A 16,677-nucleotide genomic window follows, 5' to 3' on the forward strand; every position below is an offset into this window, starting at 1 on the left:
CCATTCCCACTGTCTGAGCAGGTGAATGGCCTTTCTCCTGTGTAAAATGACGGGCGTGCCAGTTGGTCAAATGACCGAGTGAATTCCTCCCCACAGTCTGAGCAGGAAGGATGGTCGATTGAATCCCCTGCTCCACTTCTAAAATATCTGGAAAGAGTCAACAAAACTGGCATGCCATGTTTGAGATTCCTGGAGACAAATTCCTTCTCATTTTTAACCTGTAAAAAGATTTACAAAATCCATCAATGGGTGTAGAACAACATCTCAGATGAGATTACTTGAGTTGCCAACGTTTGATTTGGTATCACACTGTTACAGTGAGGTTCAACCCAAGTTGGACAGAGAAATCATCTCCTGACTGGGCAGAGTGCTAGTATCTGGAATGACCATCAATTCCCTGATAATCTTCCTGTCTCTATAAGAATGGGGCCTTTCTGCCATCTCCAATTTGTACCTTGGCTGAGTTGAACTCTCTCCATTGGTATTATTCCCTGCTCCTGCTGAGCTGCATGGGTTCCTGGCTCCACAGTAACTGAAACAGTCTCACGCAAACAGTCTTTCTAGATGTGCAGCTGGGATTTTCTTTTACGTATGATTAACTTAAATTGCCACAGCTTTAACGCCATGTAGAAAATTCCTGCTGAGATGAATGGTTGGTCCACATCTGTTGAAAGGACAGAGTGGTTTTTTGTATTATTGTAACAGTCATGGAAAATTACAACACAGAAACAGGCCCTTTGGGCCATATAGTTTGTGCTGAACTATTTAAACTGTCCACTTCCATACTGCTAACATCCAGGTACCTACAGGAACATCTTAAATGTTGAAATCGAGCTCGCATGCACCACTTGTGCTGGCTGCTCATTCCACAGCCGGATGACTGTCCGTGTGAAGAAGCTTCCCCTCATGTTCCCCTTAACATTTCACCTTAAAACCCTTAGCCCATGGACTCTGGTTGTGGTCCCACCCCATTTCAGTGGTAAAAGCCAGCTTGCATTTACACTATCTATGCCCCTCTATCACAATCAAATATCCCCTCAATCTTCTACATTCCAAGGTATAAAGTCCTAACCTGTTAATATTTCCTTCTAACCCATGTCCTCCAGACCTGGCAACATCCTTGTGAATTTTCTCTGAACCTCTTGTACATTATTCCTGTAGGCAGGTGACCAAAACTGCACACGATACTTCAAATTAGGCCTCACCAATGTCTTCTACAAGTCAACATAATATCCATTTATTGTTGTCAGTACTTGCTTCATGAAGGGCAATGAGCTAAAATCTTTCCTTCATCTCTATCTAACTGTGATACCACTTTCAGTGAATTAAGGACTTGTATACCCAGGTCCCTTTCTTCTACAACACTCCTCCGTGCCTGACCAGTCACTGTGAAAGACCTCCCTTAGTAGATCATACCAAAGTGCAACAACTCACACTTATCTGCATTAAATTCCATTTTCCATTTCTCAAAACATTTTCCCAGCTGGTCCAGATTGCACAGCAAGATTAAATGTTTTTTTGGCATTGACTACATGGGCCAAAGAGCCTGTTTCTGTACTCAACTTCTCCATGTTTATATGACAGAGAAGTTTTACAAGCTTATTTGGAAGGGAAAAGGTAGAAGTGACAATTGAGCAGCAGTGGCTGGAATTTCTGGAGCAATTCGGGAGCTGAGTGATTCCACAGAAGTGGAAGCATTAGAAAGACAGGAGGACACAACCGTGGTTAAATGAGAAGCCAAAGCTAACATAAATGTCAAAGAGAGGGCAAACAAACAACAAAAACTATTCGGAAGCTTTGAGAAACCAAAAGAAGACAACAAAGAAAGTCAGATGAGCTCAGTGCATGATTTGTAGTCATTAATGGGTCTCGGTAGCACCCAACAGTCTGAGGTATTTAGAGGAACAAAATATATGAGGCTTCAATTTCTCTTCAAAAGCAAGGTTCTCTGGACCAGTTACCTTTCAACTTTCATTTTGGCAGGCACATACAAACTCTGCATCCTCAAAAAATCACTTCTGAAGGCCTCCTTACAGGTACTCCTTTGCCAGGAAACAACCTGTCCCAAACCACACTTGTCAGATCCTTTCTGATACCTTCAAAATTGACCTTTCTGCAATTTAGAATCTCAACCCGTGGACCAGATCTTTCTTTTTCCATATTTACTTGGAATCTCATGGCATTATGATCACAAATTCTGTCACCACCCTGGATCATTTCCTAACAGCTTATTGCTCACTTCTATGTCGGGAATTCTACGTACTGATTAAGGGCACATTTGACAAACTTTACCCCATCTAATCCTTTTACAGTATGGGAGTCCCAGTCAATATATGGAAAGTTAAAATCACTTACTGGAACAACCTTTGTTTCTTGGCATGGTCTGCAATCTCTCTACAAATATCTCTAAATCCCTCAGACTGTTGTGTGTAAACAAGCCCCTATAATGGCCACAATATCATAATTCCCTGTCCTGAGCTCATCAGGGTTTCCTACGATGCTTCTTGCATTGTGATATACACAGCTCAGCACATTCATCGCACCATGCTCAACCATTTGATTGCTGACTCTGTCTGAGATCTGAACAACATCTGACTGGTGTCAAGAAAACAAACTCTCCCTCATTGTCAAAAACAAAGCAGCAGGAGGAATGGAGACAGGCTGACAGCAAAGGATCTGGGGCTGAGAGGGTGAACAGCTTTAAGATCCTCGGCATAAACATCACCAAGCATCTCACATGGTCTGTACATACCGGCTGTGTTGTGAAAAGAGCACAGCAGCACCTCTTTCACCTCAGATAGTTGAAAAAGTTGGGGATGGGGACCAAAATCCTGAGGACATTCTACAGGGACACAATAGAGAGCATCCTGACTGGCTGCATCACTGCCTGGTATGGGAACTGTACTTCCCTTAATCTCAGGAACCTGCAGAGAGTGGTGCGGACAGCCCAGTGCATCTGTAGATGTGAACTTCCCACTATTCAGGACATTTACAGAGACAGGTGTGGAAAAAGGGCCCAAAAGATATCGGGGACCCAATTCACCACAACCACAAACTGTTCCTGCTGCTACCATCCAGGAAACGGTACCACAGCAAAAGGACCAACAGGCTCCAGGACATCATCTTCTACCAGGCCCTCAGACTGATTAATTCATGCTGATACAATTGCATATTTATGTTATACTGACTGTTCTATGCACAAACTATTTATTATAAATTACTATAAATTACACATTGCACATTTACATGGAGATGTAACGTAAAGACTTCTACTCCTCATGTATATGTATGTAAGAAAGTCAATTCAATTCAAATCACCCTCTCCACTATCTGTCCTGTCATTCTGGCTCCCATTCCCCCTACAAATCATTTTAACCACATCAGCACCCCCCTCCACCACACTTGCTCTCGCAGCCTTACCACTAGGATATTAGTCCCCTTCCTGTTCTGTTCCCCTAACTAATGAATCCCCTATCACACCTTTGACTTTCTTCTGCCAGGTAATCCACCCCAATACTTTCTAAAGTGTTCCACCTGTTGTTGTGTGGGATAGCAACAAGAGTACACTGTGATGGCTATTTAACCTCATTTCCCTTCCTGACTCTCACCCAGTTCCCTGTGTCCTGTACCTTGTGTGTAACTCACCTCTCTTCATGTCATATCTATCACCCCCTCCAACTCCTGGATGATCCGGAATTCATCCATTTCAAGTTCCAACTCCTTAAAGTGCCGGGTTACAAGCTGCAGCTGAATGCACATCTTGTAGGTGAGGGCATCAGGGACACCGGAGGTCTCCCCAGCTTCCCACCAATGACCCCTCCAATTTGTAATGACAAGTGTGCACATAAACCATGTACTGTGTATTTTTTTTACCCAGTGACAACATATGCACAGTGAATTTTATATAGAGAGGTATTCATTTTCACAGCTAGCAAATCACTGTCGATAAAAACTTTGATCTCCTCTGGGTTCTATCGAGTTCATCCACACTCTCACACAACCTACGTAGCAGGCCTATAGCGGGTTATGAAGGATTTTCTCGCCAGAGCTTTTGCACACTGTCCATATGTGACTTGTTTGCTAAATGACGCTTTAAAAAGTCAGATTTCCAAATTTCACTCCACTTCTTCCCATTTGCAAATTCTCCAGCAACTTTTGCATCACCACAATACAGACAGGTAACAGCAGTTTCTGTGTTGTAGATAAATATTTCCCCTGAACCCTCTCCAGGTGACTGACGGTGGTGAACTCAGTGAATGCAATGCCAATGAATATGAAGGGAAGGGCAGTGTCTGTCTCACTGGAATCTGGCACATTTGTGATGTGAAAGTTACTTGTTGCCAAGGGCAAAGGTTTTTGATATTATCATGTACCCAGAAAGAATGGGTCAAAACATGTTCTCACCTGTAGAAAAGTTCAGAACAGGAGGAGGTACAACAAACAACACACACACAAAATACTGGAGGAACTCAGCAGGCCAGGCAGCATCTATGGAAAAGAGTACTAATGCTGAGTTCCGCCGGCATTTTGTGTGTGTTGCTTGGATTTCCAGCATCTGCAGATTTTCTCTTGTTACTGATTGGAGGTAGAACAAAGGTAATCTTCTCTACGGCTGATGTAAAAGATTTTGTTCCCTTCCTCTGAGTTCCTAATCCTTGCATTTAGATACCTGGAGCTCAGCTCTGTCTGAGAGATCCATCGGTTCCCATTCCCTCATCAGCCGGTAGCTCCCCGGGGCCCGTGTACGGATCGTGGGTCTGAGAGAGAGGGAAGAGAGCAGGACTGTTCCGGGATTGCTGGCCACGGTGACCGGATTTCACAGGAATCGTCCTGAAGTCGGTGTTTAATATAAAATCGGAGAGAATCGATCTTACCTGCGCCCGACATTTTCAAGGCCTGCAGGGTACTGCGCGCATGCGTGATACTCGGGAACGTCATCAGCCTGACGCCTGCGCATTTCATCGGTGCTTTTGTGCCGGCGAAAATTTTAACGCAACGCATTATGGGTAATTAGGGTGCCATTAAACATTTCTGCAAGCACCGGTTCAATGTCCATACCTCATTTTTTTTTCGTGTGTATAGAAAAATCTGCAGCTGTTTTAACGCAGAAAGCGGCTCCCATAAACAATATACTCAATACCAACGTGTATCTAATGCCAAAGTAAAATGCAGTTAAAAAACACAGGAGATTCTGCAGTTGTTGGAAATACAGAGACGCACACACACAAAATGCTGGAGGAACTCTGCAGTTCAGGCAGCAACTAAGCAGAGGAGTACACAGTCGAGACATGCTGAAGGGGCTCGGCCTAAACATTGTCTATTTATTCCTCTTCACATTTTCTGCCTCATCTGTTGATTTCCACTAGTATTTTGCAGAAATTAACCACCTTTTTTTCAAGTCAACCAGTTTCCAAATGTTTCTGATGTTTCTTTTGTAGTCATATCCTGCTGGTCTGATTCCTCCTCCTCCTCGTAAACTCTAGACCCCATCTCTCACTGGAGCCCCAAAGCCCTGACTCAGGCTGGCAACTCTTCGGTTTCTGACTCTGCACCATCGAAGATTCACTCGCTCGTCTGCTGTCAGACGTTAGAGGTGCATTGTGTTACGAGACCGCAGGTTCGTTTACTGTGAGTGTCGCTTTAAGTGGCTGAGTGAGGCGGGGCTGTGACGTCAGACACAAGCTGCGGCAGCCTGAGGGAGCGGGAGCGGGAGAGGGAGAGGGAGACAAGCTGTTGGAACTTCAGCGTGTGACTGCTATAGGCTGCAACTCTTCCATGCCCAAATGGTTGGGTTGATCTGATCATCGACACGCAGTGCACAACGGATGTGTGACTGTCACTTCGTATCATCCATATGTGTGGATTTGTTGGAGAATCCTGTGGTATCACTTTTGTTGGCCCTTACCTGGAATCGGGGTGTTCTGTGGTAACCACTTGAAGACGATATTCCTGTCACTGTCAACTGGTGATATTTCTAAGTGGATTTCGGAACTAATCGACGGATAAGATCTTCGGCGGCTGTTATTTCGTTTACCCAGCGTGGAATGTGTGTGGAATTCTTCGTAATTGCTTTCTCTGTACATGTTCGTGTGGATTTACAAATCTCTCCTCTCACTCACTTATTCCGTGGATCACTGAACTTTTCTACTTTACCATCATAAGACTTTAAGCATTGTTTCCCAAGCTTGATAGTTTGGGAGCTATATCTACGCACAACACTGTTAACTTCTGTTTATTTCGTTTAATCTTTTATATTTGGAGTAGATACTAATAAAGATAGTGGTTTAACATCGAAACCAGACTCCGTTAGTGATCTGTTGCTGCTGGTACGTAACAATTGCAACAACCCAGCTGTCTGAGGCACAGTCCTTTAAAATTGGTGAAAATGACCCAAAACGTTGAAAAGAGCAGGGAAGAAGGAGTTTAACCAACTTCGTCCAGAGCCCTGAAGAACGTCAAAACCACAGTGAGCTCATCGTCTAATTCAGCCTGGAGAAAATCATGCAGGAAATTCATGCAGGTGTATAAGATGATGAGAGGCATTGGTCCTGAGGCTAGCCAGAGGCTTTTTCCCGGGGCAGAAACGACTAACATGACGGGGAATAGGTTTAAGTTGCTTGGAAGTCAGTACAGAGGAGATGTCAGAGCTAATTTTGTTTAAGCAAAGAGTGGTGTGTGTGTGGAATGCACCGCCAGCGATGGTGGTAGAGGCGGATACAATAGGGTCTTTTAAGAGACTCTTAGATAGGTACATGGGGCTTAGGAAAATAGGTGGCTATGCGGTAGGGTAATTCTAAGCAGTTTCTAGAGTAAGTTACATGGTCGGCACAACATTCTGTGCCAAAACATCGGAAATATGTTATAGATTTCTGTGATTTTATGAAATTCAAGGGAAATCTCCTATCCCACAGAGGCGAGTGAGAGGGAAACAGAAACTTGGGCAGGGACTCGATGGGCCGAGTGGCCTCTCTAGTGTACAATGTGAGAGCGGTAGAGACAGTAAGTACCTGAGACACGGGATTTGATACAGAACTGATTTATCTTTCACAGATACACAATATTAAACACCAGTCTAGTTTAAGGCTAACATCAGCAGATCAGACTCCTCCAATGCTCAGTGACCAGGGTTCAGTCCTGGGTGCGATGAGCAGCCGCAAGAACTGCAGAATCTGACAGTAACAGTCCCTCATGAACCTGCAGCTGCCTTCAGTCACCGTGATGGTTAAACATTTAACAAGGAGCTGATTTGAACTTCCTCCCTGATGTGAAGTTGCTGGTGTTGCAGCAGCTGGGATGATTGAGTAAAACTCTTTGCTCACTCCGGACAGAAATGTGGCCTCTATTTATTGTGAACTCACCGGAGCATCACAAGGTGGGTTAACTGAATGAGTCTCTTCGCACACACGGAGCAGGTGAACGTCCGCATCCCGGTGCGAAGCTGTTGGTCTATCTGCGATGGCCGGATGAACCCCTTCCGAAATGAGAGTCAGTGAATGACGTCACGGTACTATAACGTCATGGCAATGTATCCAATCAGATCACGGACATGGACACGTGTTCGGGCTCTCCTTGTAGCGAGTGAGGCGCTGTCTTCTCCAGCATCTCCGCCTCCACATTCAAGGATCGGCGGCATTCAAGCGCTGGTGAACTGACAGATACAGCGGAGCTAACGAGCTGTTGTGTTTGTGATTCCCATACACAGATCCTTTGACTTTTCTACACAGTTAAAAGTTTACAAAGCTTGTCAGTGGATGAAGGATAACATTTCATTTTTCAAAATGTTCTTGAGACGAGCGGGGTAATTTAGTGAAGGTTTATAACCCTTGTTATATAACTCAGACATGACTTTTTTTTTATACTTAAAACGTTCATTTAATACCCCGGGCAAATAATCAACGACCAGCCTTATCTTATCATCTTCAAAGTTAATCATACCTAACCGACGAGATGGCGAATTATAGTAACCTTTCTTTTCAAGAAACGCAATGATCACAGGTGGAGGTTTCTGCTGAGAAGAGGATTTAAACACTGGGTCTCGGTGTACCCGGTCTATTCTAGGCGGAGTCTCCAAAACGTCAGAAAACATACGAGCCAACAGCTTTGCAAAAAATTCGGAAGGTCGATTGCCTTCGACCAACTCAGGAAGACCCAAAATTCGTATATTGTTCCTTCTTGATCTATTCTCAAGGCGACAATCTTTTGTCTTAGAGATTCAACGATTTTCGATTGTTTATCTCCGAACTTCCCCAACTCATCCGTCTTAGTATCGAGTCTCGTTACAGCATCTTCATGTTCATGAGTTTGAGTAGTCTGTTCCTGCAAAGTGTTTTGAATAGTCTGCAGCAGAATCTCCATTCGTTTAAGCTCTGTGGTAACCTTTAAACACACATCCGAATGTGGTTCAGACGTTTCGCTCTGAGCTTTCCGAATTAGCTCCGCAATCGCTTCCACAGTCACAGAAGGATCCTCTTCTTTTTTCCAGAAGTTTTAGCACGAGACATCAACGCAGATTGGATTCAGTAACTTAAAAAGAACGAAGCTGTTCGAGAAACACGTCTTCTCCATGCAATGCCATGAGGGGAAGGACAACATTTCAACTCAGATAATTTTAGTTTCCATGGTGCCTTCTGATAAAAACCCTGTCACAGCTCCAAACAATTTGGAGGAATAATACTTCATCTTCAAACCGACCGCAGTTTCGGCACCAGGCACAATATCAAACTCTCTGCTTCCCTCTCTGTATCAAAATGGATCACTCCTCCCCTTCATCAGTCTGTGACTTGGCTCAGTTTGTCTGACTCCTTCGCGTTCAGAGCATGCGCCACACACCCACAGAGATCACATTTTATTTACATGGCTGTGACTAGAGACTTTCTGATTATTATGTCCCCCCTGGCATTTGACGGTGGTAAACTCAGAGTCAGCAATGGTATTGACCCTCAGGAGTAGGTGATTAGGCTTTTTCGTTGGAGATCGATAAACTGCCGGTAGTGTGTGTCTGGATGAGTGGGTCGTTTTCAGACTGGAAGGAGGTAGCGTTTGGAGTACCCCAGAGATCAGTCCCTGACCACAGTTGTTCACAGTTTAATGTCCTGGCGGAGGCAGAGAGATGTGAGATGTCCCAGTCTGCTGGTGACGCAGAAAGAGTGGAGTTGGGGGAGGGGAGGCTATTCACATGCAATTTCGTAGCTTTGCAATCAGTACATAGTGCACTGTGGGGCTGCAGTGGCGGGTTCCAATCTGCTAATTAGATTTGCTGAACAGTGTCGATTATCAGAGGGATCGCAGACTCCAAGGAGGCGGGGCTATGACGTCAGTCACAGGCTGACAGCGCTGACTGTGGACAGAACCATAAGAGAGAGAGAGCGATCTGCAGACAGGCAGTCAGCCAATCTAAAGAGAGAGAGAGAGAGACACTAGAAAAGCTGATCGCTTCAGTTAGACGCAGCTGAGGCTTGGAACCCTCCTATGCCCACAAGAGTGGGTTGATCATCGGTACACGGAACCACAACGAATGTGTGTGGCTGTCACTTCGTATAATCCATAGGAGTGGATTTTGGAATATCTTGTGTTAACCCTTGCCTGGGTATGTTGTGTGGTAACCCCGGGAAGACTGTATTCCTGTGACAGGTCATTTTCGCTGATAACTCGTATGTGGACGGATTCAACGGATAAGAACTTCGACGACGGTATTTTGAAGTAACGGCCGTTTCTCTACGTTTCACCCTGGATTACAAATATCTCTCTCCCATCATTTATTCCGTGGATTACTGAACTTTCCTACTTTACCATCTCAAGACTCTGAGATTTATTTCCTCAGGGTGGATTGTCTGGTAGTTATATTTACACATATAGGCACTTAACAGTGTAAACTTTCCTTTACTTCGTTAATTTACTACGTTATAATAGATACTAATAAAGAGAGTGGTTTTAACATCAAAACCAGACTGCAGTGTGAATTCTATTGTTGTTGGTTCGTTTCTAAAACGTTACAGTTCGTAACAACAGTTTTATTAAACTAGTTAGACCACATCTGGAGTGTTTCATGCAGTTCTGGTCGCCCCCATTCACGGAAGGCTGTCGGGGCTTTGGAGAGGGCGCAGAAGAGGTTTCCCAGGATACTGCCTGGATTAGAGAGCATGAGCTATAACGAAAGGCTGGACAACAGTTCAGTTCAGAAATGAAAACAGTTCAGTTTCCTTCTGTGGTTCCAGAGCAGAAAATCAGTCTGTCTAAAATTTCCACACAATTAAAATGGGAAATTTGTTTATTCTCATAACGTACTGAGCTACAGTGATAACTTTGCCTGACGTACCATCCACACAGATCGATACATTACAACAGTCCATTAAGCCCTTTATTATTTAATTCTGTATTGGAGCATTTAGCTATAACACTACGTGAAGCTGAAAATATTCTTGGTATCTCTATGAATGGAACCATACATAAGATTTCTCTTTATGCAGATGATCTTTTGGTTTTTATTTCAGATCTTGAGGAATCAATTCCTAATCTTTTGGAAACACTTAAAGATTTTGGTAGATTTTCAGGATATAAAATTAACTTGAATAAAAGCGAATTGTTTCCATTAAATGCCCATGTTAGTATTTATGATGATATTCCTTTTAGAATTGTTAATACATTTAGATATTTAGGTATTATAATTACTAAAAAACATAAAGATCTCTATAAAGCGAATATAGTTCCTTTAATGGACTCCATGAAACAACTATTTTCTAGATGGAATCCACTTACCTTTTCTTTAATAGGTCGTATTCATGCTGTGAAAATGATGATTTTACCTAGATTTTTATATATTTTCGAAAATATACACATCTTTTTAACCAAAAAAAATCGATCAAATTGACTCTCTTATTTCTTCCTTTATTTGGACCAATAAGAGACCAAGAATTAATAAGTATCATTTATACAAATCTAAAAAAAGATGGTGGACTTGCACTTCCTAATTTAAGACTGTATTATTGGGCTGTGAATATTAGACAATCATGTTTTTGGTTACATTGGCTTGATAAAACCAAAAATCATTATGAGTTGATTTGGAATTAAAAGCTGTTAAACAATTTTATTTAACTTCAATTTTAGGAGCTCCATTACCTTTACAGCTCTCTAAAATTCCAAATTTAAATCTTTACCCGGTTATTAAACAATCCCTACGGATTTGGGTTCAGTTTAGTTTTTAAAAAAAAATTTTAAACGATTTAAGTTGTCTAGTTTTTTATATCGAAACTTTTCATTTAAACCTTCAACAACTGACCCAATTTTTCTCCTATGGAAAAATAAAGCAATCCATTCGTTTACAGATTTATTTTGTGATTGTCGATTGATGACCTTTGAAGAGTTATTTAACAAATTTTTTCTCGCTCATACACATTTTCAGCAATATGTTCAGATTGGACATTTTTAACAGCAATATCTACATAAGTTTCCGTATTTACAAGAATCTGATTTGTTGGATAACATTTTGAAATCGAATCCCTTAGTGAAAGGTTCCATTAGCAGAATTTATAATTTATTTTTGTTACAAAAAGAGAACCTATCACTAAAGACTAAATAAGATTGGGAGAGAGAACTTTCGTATGGCCTTTGTTAATGAAGATTGACTTCGAGTTTTGAAAACTTAAATTCTTCTTCTGTATGTGCCCACCATCGTTTAATTCAATTTAAAACTGTTCACCGTTATTATTTTACAAAGGAGAGACTATCTGAAATATTTCCTTGTATAGACAAATGTTGTGATAGATGTAAAACTGAAGTAGCTACTTTGTCACATATGTTCTTGTCATGTACTTCATTAAAATCGTTTTGGTAATCTTTATTTTCTACAAGTTCTAAAGCTCTGAAAATTAATTTACAACCTAATAGATTGACTGTTCTATTTGGAATAGCTCCACATCATATTCAGGGTATTTCATCTTCAGATCAACATGTAATTGCATTTGTTACGCTACTGACAAGAAGGGCTATTTTATTAAAATGGAAAGATATTTCTTCCCCAACATTAATTGAATGGTTTTCTCAAGGAATTTTATGTCTTAGTTTGGAAAAACATAGAAGTAGAACTTTTGATCCTCGATTCGAATTTGAAAGAAGATGGGGTTCATTTGCCAAATATTATCATTTAACTTGAATTACTCTGTATGGTTTACTTCCAAATTTTTTTTTTATAAATACGAAATGGCGGTTGATGTTTCTTATTTTCATATTTAGATGATGGTCAAATGTGTGTAGTTAGTGGGTTTTTTCCCCTAGTTAGATGGGGTTCCTTTTTTTCCATATATATAATTTCCAATTTTATATTTTACGATCAGTTTTTATCAGCTTTATTAATTGCATACATATTAATCTATTGAAGTTTTGTATCATTTTATAACTGTACAAGATTCTGTACCAATAAAAAAGATTCTAAAAATTAAAAAAAAATGAAAAGGACAAAACAGTAACTGTAACAAAGCATTATGGCTGCAGAGAAAGTGCAGTGCAGATAGACATATGGTGCAGGGTCACGTCGAGTTACATTGCGAGGCCGAGTCCATTTTATCATTCATTTGGATTATAACCACAGACATGAAGCCGTCCTTGAGCCGGGTGGTTTGCGCTTTAAGGCTTTTGTATCTCTTCCCCGATGGGGGAGCGGGTTTGCAGCAAGAATGTCCAGGTTGTGAGGATTTTTGAGTACATGGCCTGCTTTTCCGAGGCAGGGGGAGTGTAGGAAGAGTCCATGGAGGGGAGGCTTGTTTCTCTGATGTTCCCTGCAGTTCCTTGCAGTCATGGGCAGAGCAGTAGCCATACGAAGGCGTGAAGTATCGACAAGAAGCTCAGAGACCTCGGCCTTCACCCTGTCGCTAGATCCTGGACTTCTTGTCAGATCGCCGGCAGTTGGTAAGAGTGGGCTCCGTCACCTCTGTCTCTCTGACCCTCAGCACATATACCCCACGGGGTGACTCCTTGCCCCCTCCTTTACTCTCTGTGCACCCATGACTTGTGTCGCCACCCACAGCTCCAATCTGCTAATTAAATTTGCTGACGACACTACACTGACTGGCCTAATCTCAAATAATAACGAGGCAGCCTACAGAGAAGAAGTCATCACCCCGACAAGAAAACAACCTCTCCCTCATTGTGACAAAACAAAGGAGCTGGTTGTGGATTACAGGAGGAATGGAGACAGGGAGCATACTCAACATTTCCAAGTCTGTTATTGACACAAAAAGCACATTTTAATATTGATCATGACACAATGTATTTTACATATTGTTAATGACATAAAACATATTTATAGATTGTTACTGACAGAGAATCGTATAATTTGTGTTCCGTGTGTTATCTGAATGTACTTGCCTGTGATGCTGCCACAAGTCAGTGTTTCTCTGTCCCTGTACCTTCCCGTACTTGTGCACTTGGCAATAAATTCAACAGGACCTGAGAAATCTCAGTGAGATTTGATTAGTGATGATCATCTTGGCAGCTCGGTAGGTCGAATGTATGCGACAGTACACTGTTAAATGCAAAACCCTGAACAGTGTCGATGATCAGAGGAATCTCAGACTCCAAGTTCATCGCTCCCTGAAAGAGACTGCACAGATTGATCGGGTGGTTCAGAAGGCAAATGGAGTCGTTGTCTTTATTAGTTGAAGCATTGAGTTCAAAAGTCGGGAAGTTGTGCTGCGGCTGTTACGAGCCTGCGGTCGTACTGTGACTGTTTCTTTATGAGCGCCGGCGTGAGGAGGCGGGACTATGACGTCAGTCACAGGCTGACCCCGCTGACTGTGGACTGAACCATAAGAGAGAGAGAGAGAGATCTGCAGACAGGCAGTCGGCCGGGGTGGGGCGGGGGGGGGGGGGGGGGGGGTTGGTGGGAAGAGAGAGAGAGAGAGAGAGAGAGAGAGAGAAAACTGATCGTTTCAGTTGGTCGTAGCTGAGGATCGGAACTCTCCGCTGCCCACAAGAGTGGGTTGATCATCGGTACACGGAACCACAACGAATGTGTGTGGCTGTCACTTCGTATAGTCCATAGGAGTGGATTTTGGAATATTTTGTGTTAACCCACCCTGGATTACAAATATCTCTCTCCCGTCATTTATTCCGTGGATTACTGAACTTGCCTATTTTACCATCTCAAGACTCTGAGCTTTGTTCCCTCAGGCTCGTTAGTCTGGAAATTATATTTACACATATACACACTTAACGCTGTAAACTTTCCTTTACTTCGTTAATTTACTACGTTATAAGTAGATACTAATAAACTGAGTGGTTTTAACATCAAAATCAGACTCCAGTGTGAACTCTATTGTTGTTGGTTCGTTTCTAAAACGTCACAGTTCGTAACAACAGTTTTATAAAACTAGTTAGACCAAATCTGGAGTGTTTCATGCAGTTCTGGTCGCCCCCATTCTCGGAAGGGTGTCGGGGCTTTGGACAGGGCGGGGAAGAGGTTTACCAGGATACTGCCTGGATTAGAGAGCACGAGCTATAACGAAAGGCTGGACAACAGTCCAGTTCAGTTCAGAAATGAAAACAGTTCAGTTTCCTTCTGTGGTTCCAGAGCAGAAAATCAGTCTGTCTAATATTTCCACACAATAAAAATGGGGAATTTGTTTATTATCATCACGTACTGAGCTACAGTGATAACTTTGCCTTACGTACCATCCACACAGACCGATAGATTACAACAGTACATTGAGCTGATATACGACAGAACAATCACTGTAACAAAGCATTCTGGCTGCAGAGAAAGTGCAGTGCAGATAGACATATGGTGCAGGGTCACGTCGAGTTACATTGTGAGGCCGAGTCCATTTTATCATTCATTTGCCTTCTAACCACAGACAGGAAGCCGTCCTTGAGCTTGTCATTACGAATAACTGCAGGTCTTCTTTTTTCTCACTTTCTCGTGGCACTAGACAGGGATGTCCTTTAACCCCTTTATTATTTAATCTTGTATTGGAGCCTTTAGCTATAACACTACGTGAAGCTAAAAGTATTCATGGTATCTCTATGAATGGAACCATACATAAGATTTCTCTTTATGCAGATGATCTTTTGGTTTTTATTTCAAGTCTTGAGGAATCAATTCCTAATGTTTTGGAAGCACTTCAATATTTTGGTACATTTTCAGGATATAAACTTAACTTGAATAAAAGCGATTTTTTTCCATTAAATGTCCATGTTAGTATATATGATGGTATTCCTTTTAGAATTGTTAATACGTTTAGATATCTAGGTATTATAATTACTAAAAAATATAAAGATCTCTATAAAGCGAACGTAGTTCCTTTAATGGACTCCATGAAACAACTATTTTCTAGATGGAATCCACTTACTTTTTCTTTAATAGGTCGTATTCATGCTGTGAAAATGATGATTTTAACTAGATTTTTATATATTTTCGAAAATATACATATCTTTTTAACTAAAAAAAATCGATCAAATTGACTCTCTTATTTCTTCCTTTATTTGGAACAATAAGAGACCAAGAATTAATAAGTCTCATTTACACAAATCTAAAAAAGATGGTGGACTTCCACTTCCTAATTTAAGACTGTGAATTTAATTGGGCTGTGAGTATTAGACAATTATGTTTTTGGTTATATTGGCTTGGTAAGAGCCAAAAATCATTATGGGTTGATTTGGAATTAAAAGCTGTTAAACAACTTTATTTAACTTCAATTTTAGGAGCTCCATTACCTGTACAGCTCTCTAAAATTCCAAATTTAACACTTTACCCGGTTATTAAACAATCCCTACGGATTTGTGTTCAGTTTCGTTTTAAAAAAATTTTTAAACAATTTAAGTTGTCTAGATTTTTATGTCGAAACTTTTCATTTAAACCTTCAACAACTGACCCTATTTTTCTCCTATGGAAAAATAAAGGGATCCAATCTTTTACAGATTTATTTTGTGATTGTCGATTGATGACCTTTGAAGAGTTATTTAACAAATTTTCTCTTGCTCATACACATTTTCAGCAATATGTTCAGTTTGGACATTTTTAACAGCAATATTTACCTAAGTTTCCATATTTCCATATTTTAAATTTAAAAGCTTTTGTTAATGGTTCTATTACCGGTATCTAAAACTTGATGATTGATTCCCGACAAGACTTTTTAGATTAAGTAAAAAAAGCTTGGGTGGATGACCTAAATTGTCAGATTTCTAATGATAGATGGAATAAAATTCTTAAACGGGTTAATAAATCATCTTTCTGTGCTCCTCATTCTCTTCTACAATTTAAAGTGGTTCATAGAGCTTACGTTTCTAAACAGAAGCTGTCCAGTTTTTATCTGAATGTTTCTCCACTCTGTAATAAATGCAATTCTGCTGATGCCTCTTTAATTCATATGTTTTGGTTTTGCCCTACAATTGAAAAGTTTTGGCGGGAAGTATTCCATACCTTTTCACAACTTTTCAGGGTCAAATTTGACCCAAATCCTCTTACTGCCTTGTTTGGTATACATATCTTTTTTACTAAAAAAAATTTCAATCAAATTGACTCTCTTATTTCTTCCTTTATTTGGAACAATAAGAGACCAAGAATTAATAAGTATCATTTACAAAAATCTAAAAAAAAGATGGTGGACTTGCACTTTCTAATTTAAGACTGTATTATTGGGCTGTGAATATTAGACAATTATGTTTTTGGTTATATTGGCTTGATAA

The 16,677-nt window shown here is 41.0% G+C and overlaps 1 protein-coding gene across 1 annotated transcript in view; it reads right to left on the bottom strand.

The window, feature by feature from the left end:
- LOC140720606 (uncharacterized) overlaps positions 1-16,677 on the bottom strand; it is a 29,419-nt gene that overhangs the window by 1,996 nt on the left and 10,746 nt on the right. The gene's annotated exons all lie outside the window — the stretch shown is intronic.

This window comes from Hemitrygon akajei, unplaced genomic scaffold (assembly GCF_048418815.1).
Source record: "Hemitrygon akajei unplaced genomic scaffold, sHemAka1.3 Scf000045, whole genome shotgun sequence".
Taxonomy (NCBI): Eukaryota; Metazoa; Chordata; class Chondrichthyes; order Myliobatiformes; family Dasyatidae; genus Hemitrygon; species Hemitrygon akajei.